Here is a 25572-nt window from a genome sequence, read left to right as displayed (position 1 = left end):
GATAAACAGCAAAGCTACAAATCCTGAACAAATCAGACACGTACTACTGGTTTGCATTCCCAGAATATAAATTAACACCTGGTAAGATGACTGTGTTTTTGAGATAAAATTTTGCTTTCCATGAATACGCACTAAAATGGGCTTAAAAATCTTTCCATAAACATTCCTATCCACTAATCTAATTGGTGGGAATGTGTTCAAAAAGTAAACATAGATGAAGGAAATTCACTGCTTTTATTCACTTAAAAGTGAGTATTTGCAGGTTTTTAAAGGTATTCCCTAAGGTCAATAACTAACTAAACAATCTTATTTTGTAAACAGCTGTGGTGCAGTAAAAAACGCCAGGCTCCAAAGGTCTTTGTGTGAAACTATCAACAAAATAATCTCAATTACGCTCAGAAGAACAAATATTTTTAGCAGTTGTTCTCCTCAACATGATAGACGCTTTCTGATGCTCCCTAGAAGACGTAGTTGAAAGTGAAGTTTATGTCAGCAGGGCACCTGCACGGGATCAAAGATTTCTGACTGCTTGGGATGTGCATGGATGTGAGCAAGGAGGGCTCAGGCCATCTTGCCAGACCCTGGATTGATTCAGGCTTTGAAGCTTCAAACCCGGCAGCTTCAGGGGAATTACTGCCTGCTCACAAGGGTGGAAGAGCTGTATCAAGCCCCTGGGACCAAGCCCAGCTCCAGGCACACTGCACACCTCAGGCAGACCTGCTGGCCCGAGCTCCCTCTGCTCTGTGTTTTGTGGTTTGGTTCTCTCAGGTGAAGCCAGAGCCAAACCCATGACACACTTCCTGCAGTTTTGCCCCACACCCAAATTACAGGGGGAGAGCTGCTGGATTTCTGAGCCAGGACACCAACTATCCCTGCAGAGCTGATCCTTGTCTATGAGGCCCCAGTTCACCTGTGAGCACTCCTGGAGCAGTTTGGCAGAAATGCTGTAACTGCTAAGCCCAGTCTCACTGAGGAGCAGCTCAGCTCTGTTCAGCTGAAGCAAGAGCAATCCTGAACAACCAAACGTGCAAATCCCAACCCAAACCACCTCAGACAGAAATCACCTCTGGCAGGCAGGCAGCTGCATTTCCAAATTTTTCTCTGTAGCTATGAAATTGAGACTTTAAAAGAAAAGCCTTCATACAACTGCTGCTTCCCTGCCAGCGCTGGCCCTGCAAAAACCCTGCTGCATATTGGGAAAGCTGCAGTGCCGTGCTGATGTGAAACATTTCCTCGGCTGCTGCCTCTGAAGGGTGTGCACAGCCCCCGTGCCAGGCTGTACAGCAGCACAGGATGAGTGCTTCCAGACCTTCACCAGCCACAAGCAATCGTGCCCAAACTCACCAGCCCAATTTCTGTGTCAATTCTGTCAGATTACTGCTGCTAAAGAAGGTACAGCTACCAAAACACAACTGTCTGCCCTGAGACTCCCACCCTTTTCAGTTCTTTGAAGAGGGGTATGTGTATATATATCGGGTTTTTTTAATCTATCATTGATTGGTGAATGCTCTGCTCATTGTTTGCCAAATTGCACAGGACCTGATGCAAAGCCCTCCTCAGTGCAGCGTTCAGAAGTCTCCAAGCATGAGTCAGTGTGAGCACTGCTGAAGGATGCAGAACCCTGCAAGTATTTTAACCTCTTGCTAATGGCCAGAGGGGGTGGGAGAAAGACGACAGATCCTAAATTCTCTGCTTTTGCTATCAATTCAAAGATGGGAGTCACTTATAAACATCCTTCATTATTCCCAATGATTAGTCGAAAAGAAAATCTTACCCCCACCATCCTTTTTTTTCTTCCCTTTTTTATTCTGACAGGATGGCTTTAATGGTCTTATTTTCTTCCCCTTTCATATTAGAGCAATTTGTGTACTGTCCATCCTGGATTTCTTGCAAGACACTATGGCAAGGATGGCAGAATGGGGCCTTAGACACAAATCTGAGAGCTTTTTTTGGTGTATGGTTTAACAATTCCTGCTTCAAATGAGGAACTGTGAATTCTCCCTTCCAACTCCCTTGGATTTCAATAAAAGCAAGCAGGAAAATACTGTAATTAGTCCCACCATTTCTGAACTGAAAAACATGAAGAAATTATTGCAGGTTACCATTTTTCAGCTCTTCAATTACTGTGGATGTCAAAATAAGAAAAACAATCCGTATTTATAGCAGTCTTAGCAGTCTGTTGATGGAACAAGTTTTTAAAACAAAAAAAAATTGTATTTTTTCAGCCTGTGAAAATGCCAACGCAGTCCCTTATTCTGTTATCTCACTATCTTATAGAAATCTATCAGCTGTTTTGCGCTTTTACTGCAAAAAGCAGATCTTAGTACAAGAGTTAGTACGTAGAGCTGAAGAGGTGAAACACAATTTGAGTATCTCATTTCCTTCACGGGGATTAAAATGTTGGTAAGGTTCCAGTATTTGTTGGAAACTCCTACTGGGCATTACTTCCTCCTCGTGCCCAAAATAAATTCCTCAAATATTAATCATTTGTGATAACAGCGTTGCTTTTTTATACCACTGACGCTGTTCCTACCTGTCAATCCCCCCCCAGCAGCAGGAGAGAGGAATTGCTATTGCTCCCATTTTTTTTCGTTCACCTGGTTAAATTCTGACACCGTACGGGATCCCGGGATATGCTTTGTTCTCTAAAAACCTGTCACAATCAGAAAACAGCCGAGACTCGAGCCGTGACACCTGTCAAGCACAGGCAACAACCGCAGCTCCCCACTTCCAGACGCGGTGTCCCGAGGGAAGCCCCCAGCCCCTTCCCCGGCTTTTCACCGCCGCCGGCGGGGCCTCCCCGGCTTCCCCCGCACCAGGCCCCGGCTCCGCTCTCCTTCCTCCCGCGGGAAACGACCTTGGCGGCGCCGGGGCCAGCCCCGATCCGCCCCGGCCGCCTCCCGCTCGGCAGGCGGCTCCGGGCCGAGCCCTTCCCCTCCCCGGGGTCTCGGAGGCGCCGGCCCCGCCTGCCCCGCCGTGGTTCCGCCGCCTGCGGCCGCCGCCCCCGCTCCCTGCGTGACCATCTCCCCGCCGCGCCCCCGCGCGCTTCCCATTGGCCGCCCGCCCCGTCAATCAACCCGACCCTCGCTGCCGATTGGCCGTCGGCCGGGCCGGCGCGCGGGTCCCACCCCGCGGGGCTCCCCCCGGCCCTCCCCGGCACTTGGCGGCGGAGTGTCCTCAGAAGACTCGCAGGGCCGGAGGGGCCGCTCCACCGCCGGCGGCCGGCCCGCGCTCCCATTGGCCGCCCCTCCTGCCAATCCGCCGGGCCGCGGCGCGCCGTTGGCTGTCGGGCGGGCGGGGGGCGGGGCGCTCCCCCCGCCCCCGCCCGCGCGGTGCCGCCCTGTGACCAACTCCCGTGTGTGAGTCACGGCAGCGCCGTCAATGCCGTGTGCGGGCGGGCGGCGCTGCCTGGGCTGCCCCGGCCCCCCTCCCCCGGCACAGGGCTGGCGGGCCGCACTTGTCACCGTGTCACATCCTCCCTGCCGCCTGCCGACCCGGCTCACCCTCCCCAGCTCGGCCGCCGCCCGGGGCCGCCGCGGCGGCATGGGATAGAGCCGGGCACAGCCGCCCTCGCCGCTGGTTTCACGTTGACCTCCCCGCGGTTTAAATCCTCCCCCGCGTGTCCCCCCCGCCGCCTCCTCGCCTCCCCCGCGGCCCCTCTCTCCGCCGAGCCCCCGCTCCCCCGGGCGCCTCCCTCGCCGGTCCTCGCCGCGGAGCCCCCGGAGCGGGTGAGTGCCAGGCACGGCCCTCCCGGGCTCGCTGAGGGGCTGGGGGTGCGGGGCGCGGGCCGGGGCGGCCCCCGACAACTGTTCCAAAGTTGGGGCATTCCCCTCCCGGCGCAGCCTGGCGCTGCCCGCTCGGATTGCTAAAGAAGGGGGGAAAAAACCATTGGTATAACCCCCCGGCATCGTTGCCAACTTCTAGTGCGTGTCGTGCTGCCGGCGAGTGTAATTTTGATTTTATTTTGGTTATCTTCCCCGCCCTGGTTGAGGCTGTGGTGAGGGTTGACGTGCGGGTATCCCGAAAGGCGCCCGGGTGGAACAGCCCCTCCATGCCGGGCTCTGGCCACTGTCCGTGCTGGAAAAGCGGGGAAAGGCTCCTTTTGTATTTCCAGGTGCTCCATCCTCTCTCCAGCCTGTCAGTGCTGGGTGTTTCGCTGTTACCTGGGCTTCGCTTGCCGTGGCAGGAACATGCGTGTTTGGAAGGGGGAAGCCGTGCTCCGCAACGGGGAGTTTTGGTGTTTTGGCTTGGTGTTGGTGGGAGCGCTTGATGTGAACTGGTTGTGTCTCTGTTTCACTGCTATTGATTTTCCTTTTCTTTTTTTTTTTTTTTTTTCCCTCAATGTATTTTTAGAACATGAATGTGGTGTATGTTGTCGTGTGCTGTACGTACAGAGCAGCTAAAATAAAGCAGAGGCATGGAAAACCCCAGCAAATACAGCAGTGCTTCCATGCACAGGGCATCCAAAGCCTCAGTACTCTGCCAGGTTTATTTATTAATATTAATTGCTCGATCTTTGTAATTTATATCATATGGAAACTAATTGCTGAATTGAAGGTTTACCAAACCTCACAGGTTTACCTCACAGGGCTCCAAAATCATCTCTCTCAGGCGTCTGAAAAATAAATCTGCTGATTTTTTGTTAAGAGGAAAGGCCAGCATCATTCTGGGAATCCTCCACATGAAGTTTCTCTTTTAAAAGGCAAGCACTCCTGTAAATAAGTCCTAGTAAAGAATGGCTTTACTCAGTGAGCACTCAAGTGTATGCAGAAGGTCAGTGAATTTCTAGAGAAAATTAAATCTTTACTAAATCTTGTCTTGCTTTTATCTATAAATAGAGGGAGGGAAACAAAATGAATCAGCTGTGAGATTAACATGAAATAGAACATCAGTCCTTTTCCCGAGGGGTAACTTGCCCATCATAACCTGAAAATTTCGGAAATTTTGCCCTTATGGGGAGGGGTCCTTCAACTGCAGTCTGTTGAATCAGTATGAAGTGGGCTTGTTTCTCCTCTGGAGCTGGCTTGGCACCAGTGTAACTTCATTACCAGAGCAGATTTGCATTAATGTGAGGAGCAATCCAGAAACTCACGTTTTGAGGAAGGCCCCTGTAGTAATGACGTGCCAAGTCGTGATTCCTCCCCTCGTCAGTCCCAATTACAGCGCCCTTACTCACTGTGAGTGGCACTTCACTGCGCAAGTGCTCCCTGCGATGCCTCTGTGACTCCTTGTGTACTACACTGCCAGTCTGGGTGAGCTGGAGTGGCGCTTGTTTTCCTCATCGCTGTTTTATTCCCTTGCCTTCAAATGACAACGTGCTGGATAACTGTTTTTTCCTTGAGCCGCGAAGAAAACTTCTGAGGATTAAATGTAAATCTGCTTTGTTAAGTGACCGTAGCAAAACCCCCCTGTTTGAGACTTCTGTGCTGCCAAGTGAAACGGGCAGGTAAGTTTTCTGTGTGCTTAGCTTTCTCTTGTTTCTACAGCAAGTAGGAAAAAGATTGGTGAAAAATTAATTATCTTGTCCTGAAATTCCTCTGCGCCTGTGGGATTCCACACCTGTATTCGGTGTTCAAGTTGGAGTTGTTTCCTAATTCCCCTCTGTCTCTAGAACCGCCCCCATTCCCCAAACATTCACATTGCATTGTTAAAGTGTTTGCTGTTGGAATGGCTGGCACAAGGATCAGGCCCCGGGCTGGTGTTCTTTTAAGCGGTTGATAATGACTTGGATGTGATGTTGTAGGAAGATAATATTATCTGGTGTGTCCATAGCTCAGATCCACTGTCTTACTACAGTCTCAGAAGAAAGCTCTGTGCTAAGCAGCGTGTAAAGAAAATGTCCAACAAAGCAGAATTGTCTTCTGCCTTTCTGTACTTATATATAAAATCTCTTGAAAGTTTGTTTGATACTCTTTCAGAACAAGACAAGATCCCTGCGTGTTTGTTTCATGTTTCCACTTCCTCCTATGACTCTGTTCATTGCTAAGCCTTTGTGTCACTGATTGAGATGTTATTGTAATTAACATTAATTATGCAAACTAGATTGTTTTTAGAGGCTCTCCAGCTCTGTATTGATACTGTCAACTTGTTTGTTTGTTGAACAAAAATCCACGGATTTCACCATTCTCGGAGGAAATAGATTAACCGACTCCAAGGTGATATATGCATGGGAAACCATAGCAAAATCAAGTTATATTAGCTCAAATGGCACACTGAATCTTGATGGATGTGGTGAACCGAGTATGGCTGGATCTGAGCTATCAAGGCAGGGCAAACAGGGGGAGCAGGAAAGGGGACTCTGGGTGCAGTCATTCGGGGAGGGTGTTTACACTGCAGAGTTCCATTACATTTTTTCCAGATAGACAGTACTAGGATCTATTGGGCCATATTCTGCCGTCCCTAATTGAATTAAACTCTCACTAAAATATACTGAAGCTTTCTGCTTGAATTTTTTTGAGAAATGGAGAAAAATGGCAGAGTTTAATTCATTAATTATTTAGGACGTTTTTGATTTTAGACTCAGAGAATTTGGTTTAGGAGGCATTCCAGGGTTGTCTTTTTAAAATAAAAGCTTAATAAAGATATCTTTGAAATATACATCCCTGTAGCAACGGTAGCATTTTATAATTTTTTTCACAATGTTAATTGTAGTGACATCCACAAAAGTCTCCATGTCTGATTCCGATCACCCTCTTGAAACCCTTCTGAGCTGAGAAGGATTTTAGAATTTCTCCCTGGAAGTCAAAATTGTTCCAATATTTGCATATTGTATTCTTGTGTACTCTTAGGAAGAAAAATAATAGAGGCGGGGAGAGTTTAAATGGGAATTGGTTGTCATGATATCACATCTGCAAATATATGCAGACTGGCAGATTATTCCCTGTCTTAAAAATCAAGTCTCTCTAACTTCTCATTTAAATAAGCAAAATTTGGTTTGCAGTTTGCTTTGGGTAATAAAAGAGATTTTTTTTTTGTTTCTACTTTTGGTGCAGTGGTCCTCTGGAAAGTTAGAAACAGTGCCCTGGGGCTCAGCGAAGTGGAGGGTGTATAATTATATGGGAAGGCTCCATAGCATCAGTGAATTAGCACTAGCAGCTGAGTGAGTTTGTTAAGTTGTAGAGATGGCATTATGGAAATCAATAAAATGCTGATTTCTTTTCCTTATTGCAGATTCTGTGTTAAAAGGAAAATATGCTATTTGTTTGTCTGCCTTTCATGTAGGCTTGCCAAAGCATTAGTTGGTATGGAAAGGCAGGTTTTTCAGCTCTGACAATCAGTAGTCGGGCTTGTTTTGTTTTGCTTTTTTTAAACACTTTTAAATCTTTATTTATTAGATTGTCTTCCAGAAATCACACTAACATCCTGGCCTGCGAGTGGCTTCACGTGTGTCTGTTTGTCAGGAGAGGCAAAAGGGAAGGTCACTTATTTTTCTTATGACATGCTCGTGTGGCATTGTCTGCTGTAGCCCAAATGCTCTATGTGCCTGATATTCCTGTTTCTGCTTTAAATGAAGCTCTCCCAAGGATTTGGAGGATACTGATGCTGAAATCCACATTCAAAATAAAAGAGAGAGTGACCTTAACTGTTTTCAGAGGTGTGTGTCAGGAGGAATGATATTAAGCACTGTAAGATGTACGATGTGCCTTGGCCTTTATTTCTTTGTCTCAAAGCTTCTCCTGCTTTTATACCAGAGAGACAAGTACCCAGATCATTCATCACACTGAGCTCTTACAGAGACATGACAGACCAACAGCCTTATGTTGCACGCTGTGGAACATGTACAGTGCATTAGTTCTGATGATCTATATAAAACATTTTAATTGGGAGGAGCTGTAAATGGCAACGGCTGTCTTCTAATCCAAGGGCTTGCTTTTTCTTCTCTTCTTCCTGATTGAAATGAAACTTAAGTTCACCATCAAGTTACTCTGTTTTAATGTAGCTGTATGCTATGACTCCTGATGAAATGGTTTGTTCATGCTGAGGTGAAGTTTGGGGGACCCCTCTGCCTTTGTGGTGGGTTTGCTGGACTTTCTGGAGCTAAGAAGGTCCAACCCTGCAGCTTCTTCAAGGATGCTGTGGCGAGCATCTGTTCTGTGACATGTGAGCAGCCTGTGTGACAGAGTTCAGATATCACAAGGCTTGTGGGGCACATTCTTGTACGAAGAGAAGCAGTCCAAAGTGCTGGGTGTACGATGCAGGCAACACTAAAGATCAGCAACCTGCAAAAGTAGTACTGTGGTTCATGGTGACGTTTCAGGGGGAATTCTGATGGAGGCGTGGTCCCAGCAAAGGTAAACTCAGGGGTCCAGCAGCACAGATAAAACAGCAGCCTTACTCTTATCTCTTTGGTAACCCAAACCTGTTTGCTGATAAACTGGCAAAATTATGTTTATAGTCTCCCTATGCTTTGTTTCTGCTAATCTCTAATTAAGTAGATCTAGGGAAGGCCAGCATGGTGCTTTTAGTGCTCAACTACAGCTTAGAAATGACACTCTGCTTTCTAATGATTACAAGCAGGTGAAGTGACAGGAAGGGCAGAGATGTTGGAGTAACGTGATCTGCAGTTAAATTCCTGATTCTCTAAAATATTTACCCATAGCTGTGGTGATCCCCAGTACTTCATAGCTGGCACTGCCCACGTGTGTCCAGTTAAGGACAGTTAAAAAGCACAGAAATACGGGGGGGAGGAGATTGGAAAAAAATGTAAAGAGATCTTGACTGAACCAGAACAAAACCTCTTTAGCTCCTACCATTTGAAATGAGGAGGAATCCCAAGAAATAACAAGGGTAAAATCTCTCACAACTGCAAAATTACTGTAGTGATTGTGACTCTGAAAAAGCAGGTTCTAGGTAGAGAAGGAATTGTAGTTACCCTGTGGTCTTGTCATAGCCTTGCTAATATGGTTAAAGCATTAGTTCTGAAAACAACTGCACTGAGACCTTGGAGTACTTTTCTTAAAAATGTACAAATCTATATTCATGTATTTTCTGTGGAGCAAAATAAAATACTGCATGTTGAATTACTTAATTCAATATTATTATTAGAAAAAAGAAATGCACCCTGATTTCCACCTGTCAAATGAAGTCAGATATTCCTGTGGATGCCTTTTTCTCCTTTATCTTTTTTTGAATTGAATTCCTTTTTCATTGTTGCTTTGATCCTTCCACTTCTTTCTGGATAATTTTTTTTCAATTTGTTATTGTTCCTTCTAGCCTTAATCAACTACCAGTGTTGCTGCTTGCCTATAGAATCGCGAGGTCCATGCTGAGGTGTGTCATGCCAGTAGTATTTGGTGTGCTCTGTCCTCAGCAAGGCAAAGGTTCACCCCTGCTGCCCTGTGAAGGCAGAGCCTGCTGGAGATGTGACTTGAGTCGGTGCAGTCATCTGGGAGGAGCCAGGGCCACAGCCAGAAATTATACCCAGGTGTCATCAGCTTCCAGGCACGTGCCCTGTGCTGTAGCAAAGCAGGTTTTTTTCTTCTTCTGTCCTTTGCAGAGCTCACTTTTTTTTTTTTTTTTTAGTTTGTTTTTCTGCTTCTCTTCATTTGGCCTTCTTTTCTAGTTTTGTCTTTCCTCCTCTGTAATATGTAATAGCTACTAATGGCCTCTCAAACTGCATCACAGGAGTGTTGAGGCTAGTGTGTTTTCCGTCATCCTGTCTGGAATATTTGGCTGTTGCCAAAGAAATTGAGATTAGAATCAGGGTCTCTTTGAGTTCCATGCACCAGAAGTGTATGTACGTGTGTTGAAGATACCAAAATACTGTTAAAAAAAAATCAAACAAGATTTGTAAAGTTAAAAAGCTAATACTTGTTTTGAGATGCAGTGTGAGAACTAAGGTATGAAATGATACAATGAATAAAGGCAAAGACTCAGCCTTTTTTAGAGAACCTTTAAACTATTAAAACTTTTTAAAGGAACATGTCAGTTCTTTGCTGAACCTACTCAACGGAAGGAAGGTGAGCCATCCCCCTTCCTGTGAGAGGGAACAAATCTGATAGGAAACTTCCAGAACAGAGCTGAGGTCTTTAGGCCTGGTGGAGGTGATGGCTGTTGCCTGATGTCAAGTGAGGGAAGTAGTGGCAGATAGGCAGTGGGAAAATGCCCAGGAACTGGCATTCAGCCAATCCAAGGAGGCTGTTTTAATTGTCCTTTGATTCAGAATATTTTTAATTTATTCTGTTTTCAGATATTTCAGCACAAATTCTAGAAAAGACAGCTTCTCTCTTTTCAGATTGGCAGATTTTGTAGCATGCCTATCTTGAAAAATCCAAAAAAGGGAGGAGGTAAAAAAGTAAATCTCAGATACAGTTTTCTTCTGTCCCTCCTTCCATGTTCAAAATGATATCTCATCTTGTTCTTATCCTTGTTCAGAATAAAAGCTGTGATAATCCATTTCCTTTGCTGTGATAATCCCTTGCCCAAATGTCCTGGTAGCATAATTTGATTGTGGTGCTTGGACAGCTATCATATCACTCCTACAAAGCTACAGTAATAGTTGTTGCAAACAACAATATAATCCAAGAAATCCAGAGTTAAAGTGCTTACAGCAGAGACTAATTGCCTGCTAGAGAGTATTACTGTATCTTCCTGATTGATGTCCCTCATTGGCCAAGACAGACTTGCAGATGAGTTCTTAACATATTATTTAACAAGATGGTAGTGCTCTGTGTTTAAATTGCTTGTTGTTGTGGGGCTTTTTTATTGCCCCTCCCCAGTGTGGGGTTCAGAACCTCCTTATTAGTTTTATGGGAAAGCCACAGATCCAGATTCCTTCTGGAACTATTGCAATGTGAGGGAACAAAGTGTAGGGATTTTTTCAAGAGCTGCTAAAGTAGCCTGTGCTCCTTGCCCAAGGAAAGTTAAGAGTCCTTATAGTCACTGGGGGTTTTGTGTGGTTTTTGTTTTATTTTTTATTTTTCCTTTGGCTTTTTTCCCACTGAAACCCTGATTCTGAAGGAGCTGGAGCAATTACCCAGCCTTTCTTACATCTTCCCATTCAGAAGAGGATGGAGTGGGAAAGAGGGTCTGCATTGGACCTCAGATGTTCTCTCTGGCCCCTTTGCCACCCCTAAGTCACACTATTTCAACCTGAAAAACATCAGAGGAAAAATTCCTGCTTGAACACTTTTTCCTGGCTTTAATGAGGGATTTTTACAAAGAGAGGAAATAGTGTTGGTGAATGCATCTAGCACCCTTTAGGAAAGGGTCACCACCACAGGGATGCTGCTGAAAAAGGATGCCACATCCTCCCAGACTCTGTACCAGGCCCTTTGAAAGGCTCCTATGAAATAAAGAAGCTATATAGCCAGTGTGTATGTATATTTCTGAAGGTTATGCTGGATTTCTGCCATGCCACAAACCCTGATTAGAATAATTTATAATAAAAAGTGATGCATGGATTCCAGAAATGGATAATGTGATGGGGGAAAGAGGGAGGTGAGTAGCAGAGAAAGCAAATCTGAAGGTTTTCCTGGTCCATAGATGTACCTCAAAGTATGGGTTTACTGCCACTGTCTGTAGGAAGAAGCTACAGTCCTAATTTTTGATGTCAGAAATGACTGTTATAAGGTTGGCTTAATATACATACTGTGCACTGCTGTTTGTTTATTTATTTATTTGCAGTAGGACTCGGGATATTTCAGGTACTTTCCAGGTGCTTACAGGTAATTTCTGCTCCAAGGACTTCACAAATCAGAGAGGCCAGAGGAAAGTAAATGGGTGGGAATTGAGTGCTGAGCAGCAGAACAGGATTCACAGGATGCAGGGCCCTTGAGAGCAGTGCAGGTGTGTGGCAGAGGTGCTGTGCAGGTAAGATGGGCAGGAGGATGCCTGCAGTGGCCTCCAGGAAAGAAACAGGCATTTGATGTGTCTGGAAAAAAGAGAGATCCTTTTGTTTTTCTTCTGCATTGTAAGTCAGTCTGTGGTCAGTTCAGAGCTCCCAGCTCCTGATCTCTCTCTTGGATCCTTTCCCCTGTATTTGTGATTGTGTGGTGTGGTGGCTTTGTAAGTGGAGTTATTCTGTCATGTTCTGTGCAGAGAAATGCTGTGAAGATGGGAGAGCAGGGGACTGAGGCACAAAGGTGTGTGCATGCAATGTGAGGCTTGACATGGCCAGGGAGAAGTGGCATTGGGGTTTTGCACAAGCATTCTTTGGGGCACAAAGTGTCATCATCTTCAGTTCATTTTTTTTTCTGTGATTAAGGCCCTGAGCATGCCTGTAACGCAAAACAGAAAACATAAAGAAAATGTTTTCTCTTCAGCCATCATTCTAGCATGCTTATGTGTGTATGAATCATTCCTCCTCCATCTGGAAGGATGAGATGCAGAGCTCTTTTCTAAGGAGGTATCTAAAGTACATCCTCATAGCAGCCAGCAATTGGCATGACAAAAGGGTTATAGCAAGTGGCTGGCACTTTTCCCATCCATCTTGCCACTGGAAACATAATGATTTGCAATGTGCTTGTTCTTCAGGCACCAGTGCGCAGAGCCAGTCCTTGGGACATGCAAACGGAAAAGTTGCATGTTGTTGGCTTTTGTTTGTGGCACCTCCTCAGCAGCCCGAAAACTGGGAAGAGGAAATAACACTGATAAACTGTTTTCCTTGATTTAAGCATGAGATGGAGTCAAAAGGAACAGTGGGGTACTCATGGAATGTCCCCAGGTGTAGGAAGATGGGCAGCAAGGCATCTGGCACTGCCAGTGTAACATAACATCAGGTGTGGGAGAAGACTGTGCTTTGCTTCTTACCTTGTATACTTTGCACAGAACAAGGAAAAACATAGTAGTGTTGAGTGCACAAGGAAAAAGGTCTGATTTTTAAAAATTTTATCTGTTGTTCATGTAAACTATCTTGTATGTATTTTGTCTTTCACTTGATTTGCAAGAAGGCCAAGGCCCTGAATCAATTAATTTAGTCTTAAGTGTTCCTGTGATGTCAAGAAAGGGTTTTACTGTGCTTTTTTTTGGGGTAGAGAAGTGTTTAATGTGGTGTCAAAACAGGCAGTAGAAAGAAGTGCTCCTAAATCTCAGTGCCCTGTTTTAACAACTCAATTCTTACATTTCTCTTCTACTGACCATGACTGGAAATGACTTTGTCTTGTGAGCAGTGGCCAGCTCTGTATGTAGTTCAAATGTAGAAACTGAGTGTTCTTCTGCTGAAGCTCCTTGGGACACTCTTGAAAGTCAACAAATGCATGTCCATGGGACTGGACATGTCTTTGCTGCTTCCTTCTTTTGAACAGGGGTTGGAGATGAGGTAGGAGCACCCAGGATTCATTGCCTGGCGGGGGTCTTTGGTGCAGTAATGAGCTTGTGTTTTGGACCAGTTGTTCTCAGAGCTGGGACCAGTGGCCTTTCCTCCCTGGGGAGTGCCTCTGCGGACAGGAAATGCCTCTCTGCCCCCCATTCCTGCTCTGCTTTTTCACCACTGTCTGTTCAGCAAGGCAGGCTCATTTTTGCTGCAGGAGCTGAGAGGATTTCTCCACCTCACGCAGGATAGTCTGGAGGTTTAGGGCACTGCTCCTGCAGGACCTCAGCTGACTTGGATCACAGTGGGAATGGCAGGGAGGAAATCACCAGCCTGTCTTACTGGAGAGCACCAAGTCCTGCTGTGCTGCATGGAGAATGCAGGCTGCTTAGTGCCTTGTGTATGAAGCACTTCAGCTTTTTGAAGGACAGGTTCTTGCCTTAGTGTATGGATGGAGAAACTTCCTTTCTGCTTCTTTGCAAAGGGTGGGTTCAACATGCAGCCCTGTTCTTGGCATCTCTTATGAGCTGACTCTGCACAGTGACGTGCTGACCTCAGGAGTTCAAAGTACTGTCCTCTTCCTTGGTATGCTTTGGGTTTGGGGTAGGTGGAGATGGCTGGTGGGTCTGCAGGCTTTCTGCAGCAGGGCTCCTGTTCTGAGGTAAGAACAGCCATGCCCCTTTCCTTTGGAGATGTTGTGGCTGCAGGCAGGGACTGCGAAACCCTCCTGTGCCACTGTGTGTATCCCTGTCTGCTGCCTCCCAAAGTGCTTTTAGGGGGCTGCTCTGGATCTGGGATGTAAAATGTCCCAGAAAGCCATTCTGCCCTGGAGAGTGAAATACTCTTGCATATTAGGGCACACTGTTGGACTTTGTATCTGGGAGAGCTTTTCTTTGACTATATCTCAAGCTTCTGTGTTTATCTTTTTTCAGATACATGATAGCCCCGAGAAGACCCTTCAGGCAGAGATGCTTTGTTACTTTCTTTGCCTTCATAATTGCTGTTTGTAGTATGGTGCAATAAACACAATTAGCATTTTTGGCTTATTTCAGGGTGTGTGCTTGCATGTGAAAAGGATTGGATATGTTAACTCTGCCATCTCTCTTACCTGTGCCTGAGATATGATCTGATTATGATCTTTCCTGATACATTACAGCTTTGGAAAGGAAGTAACACTCCCTATACTTTTAGAAACATTTCAGTAGCTTGATTCAGTATGGAGTACATTGGTATCAGGGATAAGGGGTGTTACATTCAGTCTCTTGTTTTGAAAACTGGCCTCTGGATCCTGCAGAGCACTGTCAGCAGGTGGAGGATGTTCGCATTGCACACTTCACCTGCAGTGTCCAGCTGGGACATGCTCCATGTGTATAAATGCAGTTTTGCTTTTCTCTGTGTCATGGGTCAGAGTTTACAGTCTGGGGACCCCTGAGGCAGAAGAATTGCTCTGCCATGTGTGTGTGAGTACACTCAGCAGGTGTCATTTGTCCTGTAGTGTTTGGTATTTTCTAGCCCAGGTCAGCTGTGGGTATTTCCACTTTTTGAGAGGCTGAAGACCAGGTTCCCATGAGCTAAATTGTGCCTAGGGCTCTGTGCTTGGAGACCAGGAGTCAGATGGAAGGAAATAAAAGATACAGTGACTTAGGTGCAATTTAGGACATGTGAATCTGGCTCCTCCTCTCTTGAAATACCAGGGTGCCAGCAGCATCTGATGTAGGAAGCTGCTAGGAACAGGCCAGGCCAGTGAACCTATTTCACTTTCCAAAGTATTTCTAAACATCCCAAGCTACACTTCGCACCTTTAGCCATTTTGAATTCTCAAGGCAATCCCTTCAATGTTAGGCAGAGCAAAGAACCTGATCCAAGCAGCGCTGCTGATTACTGGAAATGTCCTGACATCTCACTTTACCCTCTGGGGAGTAACTGGAGGGGTGGGGGAGAGGCCTGGAGCTGTGTTAGTACATGTGTTGTTTTCTGCCTCTGGGGAGTTTTGTTGTTGTGCATTCTCTTGTTTTTCCATCTTACACAAAATCTGAAAGCTTGTGTTGCAGCTGTGGCCTAGAAGGAGCAGTCAATGCTCTGTTACCCATCAGCACCAGACAGACCTGGTGATGAATGAGGGGGAATTTTGGGCTCTGGGACAGGGATGCTGAGGTTGCTTTGCAGCCTTCCGAGCGTGCTGGGCTGTGGGGGACTGAGCCCTGTCAGGCTTTGTGACTGTGGCCACAAGGAGTGTGATCTCTCCCTGTGATGGCCCTGGTAATCTCTGACTATCAGTCATCCTCTTCTCATTTGGAGGAACTTTGACTTAATGAGAGATCCAGCAGCTTGAGTCACTTCTGCTTGAAGGTACTGAGCTCTATGAGTACTGTAGAATATCGTATCCTAAGTTTGTGAGCCCTTCTGAGTGTAATGCAGTGCTGTTCTTGGAATGGTTTGTTTCAACTGTGGGGCCAGTTTAAATAGAACTATTGAAGTATATGTTGCTGTTCATCATACATCAAAAGTGAAGTTCAGTGAATAATGAGTTACCACAGGGCACCACAAGATAAGAACTCATCATAGCTTTGCAATAAATGGCAATGCCATTAAAAGGAAAAAAAAAAAAAAAGCAAGAGTTTTTGTCTATAAGCTTAATTGGAAAAGCCAGGAATCTTAACTGGAGAATCTTAGCATGCTGACCAGCTGAAATATATTGTAATAAGAGCAAATTTATGTGTGCAGAGGGTGTCCAAGATTTTGATTGCTGCATGAGACACGTAGCTTTGGGATATTTTCCTATGTATGCCTTTTGTGTAGATAAGTGACGGTACCTGATTTTTGGTCCTGGAGGGAAAATGTACACCCTTATTAATGAGCACCTTTCCAAGATGCAGCAGTTGTCATTAAAACTCAACAGTAGACCATGGAGCTGAATTTGGCAGGTGGGGACTTTTTTTTCCCCTTAAACTTTTAATGGCAATGACTTGCAGTTAAGTCATGCTGTAGTTTTAAAGTGTACGAGTCACTTTGGCTCATTTATGTTCTCATTCAGGTTTCTAATGTGCACACAGAGGCAGCTGCTCTCTGGGATTGCTGATAATATGGAATACAGTGAGGATGGCCAGCCCTTGGTGTGTACAGGGATATCAGGCACTCCCTCTTTCACTGAGTTTTGCAGCAAAGCCACTATGCTCCAGTTTCCTTATCTGCAGAATGTGGCCCCACCCTGCAGTTTATAAAATATGTTAAATAAAAAAATTTAAGAGGAATGATGTGCAAGATTCATGTCACTTTTCCCTTTGTGGTGCTTACTTTAACTTACTGCTTTTAGCAAGCAGAATCACTGTACCACAGTGGTCTCAGGCACGGTTGAGCAGGACACCACGATCTGCCCATCTGCAGCAGCTCTTCTGGAAAGGTCTCATCCGCAGGAGCCCTTGTTTGCTCTTAAGGATGAAATGCAATTGAGCATCTGGTGAAGTCTGCTCTATGGTAGCAATTAATTATAAATATATACCTGGGGATTTTTTAATCATTAGTCTTAAATTGATTATTTCCTACCAGTTGTAGGACTCCAAAGAACTGCTTTTTCTTCCATAAGAAAAAATATCTATTTGGTGGGCAAATGCAATGCTACAGGTAAGATATGGCAACAATAATGCATGAAGAGCAGTGTGAGGAAAAACACAACTTCCTTCTCTGTGGTGTTCCTGATTTTTTTTTTCCCTCTAATTATATGGAGTTGGAAGAGTGAGCTGGTAGGATATGAATGTTGCCATCCAATAATAAGAGTTGTGGTCATGGGTGCCATGCAGGCATGAAGCTTCAAGAGACTGTGATGTGTTTTGGGAGACAGACCAGGAGTAATTCAGGCCTGCATATGGCTTTCTCTGGTAGAAAGGTGAGTTAAGGGAATGTCTGCAAAGCTAGGGCCCAAAGCTGGAATTGTGCTCCCTATTCCAGTTAAACCAATGTGTAAACAAACCAGTTCATGATGTTCCCATTAATTTGGGCTGCTTACCTTTCCAGTTTTTCTAGCTTGTGATTTGAGCAGAATGAGCCAGTAGGAAAAATGACAGTCTGAAACCGGCTTGGCTTGTCTCTGGCTGTCCCCAGAAAGCCAGTTCCTTTTTTACCACCAAAATAGGGCCTGGCTCATAGCTATTGTTCAGGACACCTGAGACAGCAAGATCATCTGCCACTGCCTAGAAAAGGATAGCAAGGAAAAACTTTCAGTCCTTTGCCAGCCCCTTCTGCATCTTTCTACCTGCTAAGGCCTTTCTCCACTGCACAAATGGTGTAGCAGCTGTGGCTTGAAAATCCCTGGGGCTTTCCCCTCACCCTGGGATATTTGACTGTGTCCAGCCCTGGCACCTTTACAGGCACAGGCAGCAGAAGCTGTGTGTGGGGCCAGTGTCACTTCTGTGCCTCTTCCAGCACAGGCACACTGTACAAAGCAGGCTGGCCCCTGGGATGACAGGTTGTGCCATTTGTCTGACTTGAGGCCTTCAGGCCTGCAATGAAGGCATTTTGTCCCTGAAAAAGGGAATACCATAAAGAAGCCTTTCCTTTTTAATGGAGAACCAAAACTTGGGTTCCTGAGGGATCTCAGGGACCAGTTGAAGTAGGTTTTCCCACTGTGTTTGAGGGGGAATGGTAAGGAGAAGGAGACTGGGTTCTCAGTACAGCATTTCATTTGATTGTGTAACTCCAGTGCAGCATGCTCGTGACGTGTGTTTCTGACTTCACCAAGAACCACTGAAGGTGCAAAGCCCCTCAGTGTCCTCTCTGTTCCAGGAAGTCCAGACAAGCTTCTGGCTAAGCAGTCAATGAGTCCACAGAGTCCCTTTGGTGTTTTGATGCCTGTGGAAAGAATAGTTGGCAGTAGAACTAATTTTCTAGCTTTTGTTGCTGACTGTGACAAAAAAAAAAAGCTTTCTTGATCTGCAATGATGCCAAGGCTGTGTGCAGGATGGAGAATGTAGCCAGTGGTCTTTCCCTGGTGCCTTGCATCTTTGGAAAAAGATTTTTTTTGGTGTTAAAGTAGACCGTAAGCTTCCATGGGATCTGGTTGAATTCAGAGGTCTGCAGCTGAGATCTGGGGGCTGCCTTCTGGTCAGGCTCACTTTACCATCAATTTTTAAATGGCTCTGCATGGGGCAGTAGTAGAGATTGTGATGTTCTGTATTCTCACACATCACTCCATGCTTTGGTATGCTGCCTGTGTATCAGTGGATGCAGTTGGGATGTTTCCCTACTGAAAGTGTTTCCTTTTTTCCCTTGGTATTGCTAGAAGCCATTTTCAAATACATTTTACCAGACAAAACAAAATGAAACCTGTGAATCCCAAACCCCAAGATTTACTGTAGGCTCTAGTGGGAGAAATGAAAACAGATTGCAAACTCCCAGAAGGTTGTTTGAATGCTCTGTGAGGAATACCACCTGAGAAAGGGGTATTCTTGCTTCTTCAGAGAGAACAAGAGATCAGTTGGGACCATTTTCTCTAGCCTTACGTAGCAGTGTAAAAAGAATTCATGGGAATTTTGGTTTTGACTAGTAAGCAAGTTGGGGAGTAGCAATAGAAGTTATTAGAGCCATGATTAACTGTGTTGCTTTTGATCTTGTGGCTGAATCAAAACTGGATTGGTTTGACCCGAAACATGAAAAGTTTCTTTTGCTAACATTAAGATTTGCTAAAATCAAGATTTTGGCTAATCTTAAACCCAAGTATTTTATATTGTCTGAAGTCCTTTAGGTTAAAGAGTGATTGAAAACAGTTTTCTAGTTTCAAGGAAACAAGAATCTTTGTGGTTATTCACTGAATTCAAATTTATTTCAGTCCTCTTGGATCCTCATTTTGCTGAATATAACTTGGGAGAGGAAATGGAGCTGCAGTTCCCCCACTGTCTCTCTTGTATCTTGAGAATGAAATCACAACTGTTCAGCTCCCTTTTTCAAAGCAGTGCTGCACACATCTCTGTGATAGTCCTTCAGACCAAAAAACTTCCCAGCATTGATAACAGACAGACAAAACTGAAAGTCTGTCACAGTGAGAAACAGAGCTTTTTTTCCCCCCAAAGAGCAGTGTGCATGTAGAAGGCAAGTGAAAATTATCCCCTAATGAAAAAGCAGTAAAATTGCTGAAGAGCACAGCTAAACAAAGGTCAAACTGCAGTCTGAATGGAGACAGAGGCTAAACCTGTTTGCAGGACATACAGAGAGCAGTATGAAATGTAGGTAACCAGCCCAAGGACTGTTACAATGCACAGATAATGCATATATGTGTAGGTAATACATGCAATCATAGTTCTTGAAAGCTTGTAGTCAGAACAGATTGCAAAGCACAGAATCCACACAGGAGTTAAAAAATTTGTAGCTGCAGAGCGTAATACCAAGGTCACCACAGAAACAGAGCATTTTTTTCAAGAACAAAAGAGGCATATCAAGGAATAGTGGATTAAAGGAGTTGTGTGAGATACTGATACAGGTCCTGGCATTCCAGCAGTGTGTATGATCCATGCCGCATCCCACTTTTCCCTGAGATATGAAGGAAAAGGTGGAGGGGTAAAAGTAAGGGTTGACAATTCAATGTAGTTATCAAGCAAGTTATTAGCATATGGTTCTGGTGTACAGAAATAAATGTTATTTTGAACTGTTGTCTGTATACAGAAAGTCTGTATGAAGCCACATTGAGAGTGTGGTTACATGGGGAAGGTACAGAGATGAGGAGGCTTCCAAAAGAGGAAATCATGTCTAGACTTCAAAATGCCAGTTCTCAGTTTTGTTTTAGGTGGTGATATCCTGTCTGGTATCTTTGAGGAGAAATAATTGAGAGGAAACAGTCAGTGACATATAAGGAGGTGCTTTGTATCATTTCAGAGTGAAAGATCCTAAACTTTTATATTGAAAATTGTCACCAACCCTCAAAATTTGTCACATGAGAAAGGCAGCATGTATTTTATTGTCTGATAGAGCATCAATTTAATACCACTGGCCAGCAGCGATGCAAAGTGTTCTTGTGAAGGCTGTCTGCAAAGTCTTGACTAACTTGCATGCTGTAATCAGTGTGCCTTCTTCATAAATTTTTATGTTAAATATTTTGGGTTTTTTCAGGTTTAACTGTCCTAGGAGTTGGAATGGTTATGCTGATTCTCAGCTTGGTGTTTTTATAGTTAACTTGATAAATGTAAGTAAAATATAGAACATTTGACCTACAGAGTAAAGTTCACTGTTTCTAATAGTTCAAATTAAGTTTCCCCACTTTTGCATATTTTCTATGTTCACTGTACTTCTGATGTTGAGAGAGGGATCTCAAACTCAGTACTTCCCTAAATGAAGAGGAAAATAATTATTTATGTTGTTTGTGGTTAACCTACAGAGCAGTATTAATGGTCTGTAAAACCTCTTCAGATAATTGACTCAATAGAAACTTTTGAAAAATTATTTAAACTTGAAAGAAAAGTTCCATGGGAACAGAGGACAAGATGGAGTTAAAATCATCAGGAGGGTGAGTTGGTGTGTAGGTGAAGATCCTTTTGTAATACATTCATGGGAAGTAAGAAGGCAGAGGAGTGTGTATTTAGGTGCTAAGGGGAAGAATCCATTAAGTGGAACCAAAAATCTTCAGTACAGTTAATTTTTTCACCCAGATGACAGTGGCAGTCCATGCTTCGATGCAAATACTGGAAACTTCACCTGAGGTGCCAATAATTGCTTTTTGTATTCCTCAAATTCAAATATGCTCGAGTGTTTTCCCAGGCAAAAATGGCAGTGTAGTACTTAAAACTTGAAACAGAATCTTACAGCCATTGAGATAATTATAATTGTGCCATATGAAAGTTGTGCTTGAAAGCAGGATTTTATGCCATTGTGTAATGTGTTCCTTTACAGAGAATAGCGTAAATTAATAAAAAGTCATGAAAAAATCACACAGGTTGGATTTTTTTTTTCCTCTGGACTATTAATAATTTTGGATATTTTGATACAGAAAATTCAATTAAGTAATTGTACTTATACCTGGGCCAGGGCTTTCATAGTCTTAGAAGTGGAAGGCAATGAAGTTTCTCTGAAAGCTTATATAGTCCTTGTAAAACTTGGCTATTTCTTCTGTTCTGTCAAGTATTTAAATTTTCACCTCAATCCTTTTAAGGATGGACAGGCATTAGGGTTTTTAAAAATTATGTGACTGTGTAAACTTCTTTGCAGGGATTTTAAGGGCATCATAAGCTTATAATTATGTTTTCATCCATACTGTGATCGTTCTTACAAGAAAACTGGCAGCATTTCCCTCTCTGTGCATTTCTCAGAGAAGATGAAGTGCTGTATTTTTTTTTCTGCCATTGTTTTTATTTCTGGTATCTGAGTGGAAAATAAAACCAGTGTCTTTTCCCCACGTTTGTGTGTGCCCACCGGCAGACACACACGCACACAGACACACACAAGGAATTCTCGCCTGTGCGCAGCCAGAAGGGGCTGGACCCGGCTGTCTTCAGCTCAGTGGAAATTGGCACCGTCCCATCTGCAGTAAACAACAGCCTGACGTCAGCTCTCGCAGCGGTGATAGCAGCACAACTTGAGAGATTTTTCAACTGGCCGAGCTGTTGAAAGGCTATCGCTGGGTTTGATAATCTCTGGCTGCACTTGAGAGGATTTGGTGCAAAGGTGGGGGGAGAAATGGTTGGTTAATGACAGAAATAATAGAGCAGTTCCTGATAACTTCTTATGGGGTGGAGAGGTGATTTTTAAGTCTTACACCAGAGCGTATTTTGATTCCCAGCTCATCAGCTGCAGTCGTTCTCTCCAGGTTCTGAAATCCTGGCTGCTCTGTAGAATTCACATTTGTGCCCTGTTGGAAGTTGGAGAACAAGTCAAGTGCTGTGGAACAGTCAATCAAGCAGATGATGAAATTTGACTTTTCTAATGTGTTGAATTAAGCACTTTTATTATGATTTCAATTCCTGATGTTTGCTTTATTCGGCGTAGACGAGTTCAAAGAACCTGAGCCTGGCAATGCTAAGATTTTTGCTGGTTTCTGTATATTCCATTTCTATTAGCAAGATATAAGTCATTGAGGCCCCACATTGTGGCCACAACACCCAGAAAAGGTTTATTGAAAGATACTTGGTTATTCATCATTATCAAATTGAGCTAGAATAAAGGGACCATTTTGTGGTACTGGTTTCAGATAAGGATTCAGAAAAGTACCTGTTTTCCTGAAGTGCTGCAAGCTCCTTGACTGCAAAGTTAGTGAAGACTGTTGCATTTCTGAAACAGAGCCACTATGACTTAAATTTAATTACAGCTGGTTCTCCTCATAACCCGACAGTTGAAAGAGACTTTTCTATTGTTCAGTACTACCGCTGAAAACACATTTCCATTATGAACTTAGAGTCCTCCTATGCCAAAATCAACAGTTAAAAATGAATGGTTTGCTCTGGTAACAGGAAAAACAAACATGAAAATCATTGTGTTGTGTGACAGAAAATCAGAATGTTAAAGTAAAAGAAGTTGATAAACCTATAAGAATAACTATCTGATGGGCTGTTCTTGAATCAAAGACACTTCCAAGCAAGTATTTCAAGGACATAAATAATAGTGCATCAACTTCTGCTTTGTTTCTTGTATGGCTGCAAAGATAGCAAAAAGTTCATGTTCCATTTAGGTCCTGTCACCAGGGATTTAAGAGTTTTGTGAAACCCTGGAAAGGAATGTGAATATCTGCCAATATTAACATTTTCTAATGTACACATTTTTACATCTGCTTTTAGGGTACATTCAGACTAGGTTAATCATAAAGTCTGTCTTAGCAGGGAGGGACAAGAATGCAAGAGGGAAAGAAAAATTGGACTCTTTCTAGGACTATGCCTGCCCTGTTAGCAGTCTTTTGAGGCTTTTGACCAAATTTGATGGGGAGGCACAAGTCTCAAAAGTTCACAGCTTCTGTGAAAGTGGGCAAGAAAGCGAGGACCTGTCTGAGCCTACACTCCTGGGTGAATTCATAGTCACTGAATATCTCAGAATGATACAACTGGGATTGCTGATCTTTCAGAGGGGAAGGAATGGGTGAGCAATGGGTCTTTAAAAACCAGGGAAGTCCTGGATTTCTGGGAGTCTGACTGTCCTTGGAGACTCATGTGGCTACTTGACATCCTGTCCCCAGAGGGGCTGGCATGTGGCAGGGCCTGACTGTGCTTGATTTATGAGAAAAGCCCAGGACAATTTTAGACCAAAAGCCAAGCTGTCAGAAAGCTTGTGCTTGAGAGCTTGCAGTAGCAGAATGGTTGACAGCTCAGGTAAGGAATTTGTTCAAGAGAAGTTGGCTGGAGCAAAACTCTCAGACTTCCTACACTTCAGGGCCAACATGCAACTCCAGGATCACAGCTTTGGCCCTGTGCAAACGTGAACTTGCCAGCATGTAGGAGAGGGCAGACCTCTTCAGCTGTCCTTCCTAGGCCGGTGTGACTCAGGCTGGGCACCATGACCTGTATACAAACTTGGGAACAGGTTGCCTTAGGTCTGTTTATGACCTCTTTCCTTCTCTGTGGTGGTAGGCTCTGAGACAATGCCTTCCCTGCAGCCTGCCTCCTTTTCTGGGCTTATGCCTGCAAAGGGAAAACTGGCACTTGTAGCCCTGTGAAATTTTTACAGTGGCTGTAGCTGAGCAGGGGTCTCATCCTAGGTCACTTCAGCAGTACTGAGTATTTGTCACAACCCTGAGCAGAACTTCCCCTTCCAAAAACCAAGCCAGCAGCTCACAAGGGTAGTTAATCTCTCAGCTGCAGCCTCCCTGAAGATGATGTTAGACCATAACTGGGAGGAGATGTGCAGTAGGAAAGGTTCTTTATGTTGTTGTTTTGGGTTTTTTTTTCTCCTTGCTTGCTTTTGCTGTGTTTCATCTCATTTAACCAGCCTGCTAGTGCTCTAAATAGGGAGATGAGGTGCTGGGAAAGGTCTGTACTTTTCTCTCTGCCTCCAAGTGGGTAACACTTGCATTTGCTGCCCGAGGTAAGAGTTAGCCAGAGCTGCTCACACTAGCCTTGACCTAACCCAGAAGCCAGAGACATGTTGTAGCATGTCTCCTCTTGCTGGAAACCTGCAGAATGGCTTTGGGATTCTCAGCCCTGCTTGTCTCTGCATGTAACAAAGTCTGCTGAGTGGCTGCTGAGGTTATGGTTCACTCTGTATCAAGAAAAGTTACATTTGGCTTTAGAGTGGCTCGGTATCCAATAATGCACATTTATAATCAATTTTAAAAGATCTTGAATTTGCTTTTGGTTTTATGGAAATAACTGTAAAAAGGCTCCCAAATAGGCTGGTTTGCTATCAAGATGTGATTTTGGAATGGCTTTGTCATGCATCTTGAAAGGTATTATCCTTCCCCAAAGATTCAGAAATACCTTGTGGTTAGCCCCTTCAAAGTAACGTGTCAAGGCTTCTAAAGAAATGATGCTGAGGGCATCCTTTTGCTCTTAGATGATTTTGGATCCTTGCAGGTTGATATTTTCAAATTTTTGTTGAACATAAAGAGCTAAAAAATAAAAAAAAAAGTAGTAAAGCTGAAGTTCTTTTTTAGTGACTGCTCAGTACTTGGAAATGTTACATGCTCCTGCCCTTGCTCCTTCTGTGCTCCTCAAATGTTACAACTTTTCTGAATAGTAAGGAATCATCATAAGGATGGCTTTTCCCCATGCTTGATCACAATGTGAGATGCAATGCACAAATAGCTCTGGGCAAGACTGAGGGAGGGAGGATTCTTACCAGCCTCAGCCACTGGAGCCTTGCAAGAGCTGCTCCCAAACCTGTTCTGTGTCTGCTACAGCACACACATTAGTGACTTTAATGCAGCAGAGGGCAGTCCCCAGTAAATTTTGGGGATTTGGGGTTTTCTTGTTTAAGACACTTCTACAAAGTGAAGGAGCAAAATAACTTTGCAGCTCGCATTGACTTTATCTAAACTAAAAAAAACTAAAGACATTTTCCAGGCATGGTTTCCTACCTTGGCCATATCCTCACATCTTACTGTATAAAATATGTTCAGCTGAAGAGACCAGCAAGGGAGGCACAGTGATCCTGTTTCACAGCTTAGAGATGGCCACCACAGCTTGCTCCTTCCTTTTTCTATCCTCTCTGATTATTTCTCCCTAGTGGGCAGGGATTCCTTCGGAGCGTGTGATGCCTTTGCATCCTCCCTTGTTCGTGTCTCATTGAACGTGACCCGTCCCACCCAGAGGGATCCCTGAGTTCCCCACAGGCATTTCATCACACTGGAAAGGTTCTCCTTCTTGTTTGGTCACTTTAAGGGTGGTGTGAAGCACAGGAAATTTACTGATGTCTTCTTGTTG

At 44.3% G+C, this 25572-nt stretch overlaps 1 protein-coding gene across 3 annotated transcripts in view; it reads left to right on the top strand.

Annotated features, from left to right (window-relative positions):
* The first annotated feature begins 3435 nt into the window (after positions 1-3435).
* The window catches only part of SERTAD2 (SERTA domain containing 2), a 76688-nt gene continuing 54551 nt past the window's right edge, over positions 3436-25572 (top strand). For 2 of the 3 annotated variants that reach the window (XM_054290588.1, XM_054290586.1), the window contains exon 1: positions 3436-3728. The gene's annotated coding sequence lies outside the window, so the exon portion shown is untranslated. Of the gene's footprint in view, positions 3729-5248; positions 5447-25572 lie in introns of those variants that run through there. The other variant, XM_054290587.1, reaches the window with a different exon arrangement.

This window comes from Melozone crissalis, unplaced genomic scaffold, assembly GCF_028551555.1.
Source record: "Melozone crissalis strain CALT ecotype California unplaced genomic scaffold, PUWL_Pcris_2 ptg000081l_1, whole genome shotgun sequence".
Lineage (NCBI taxonomy): Eukaryota > Metazoa > Chordata > Aves > Passeriformes > Passerellidae > Melozone > Melozone crissalis.
Note: the sequence above shows the minus strand (reverse complement) of the source record. Positions and strands in the feature narration are given on the sequence as shown.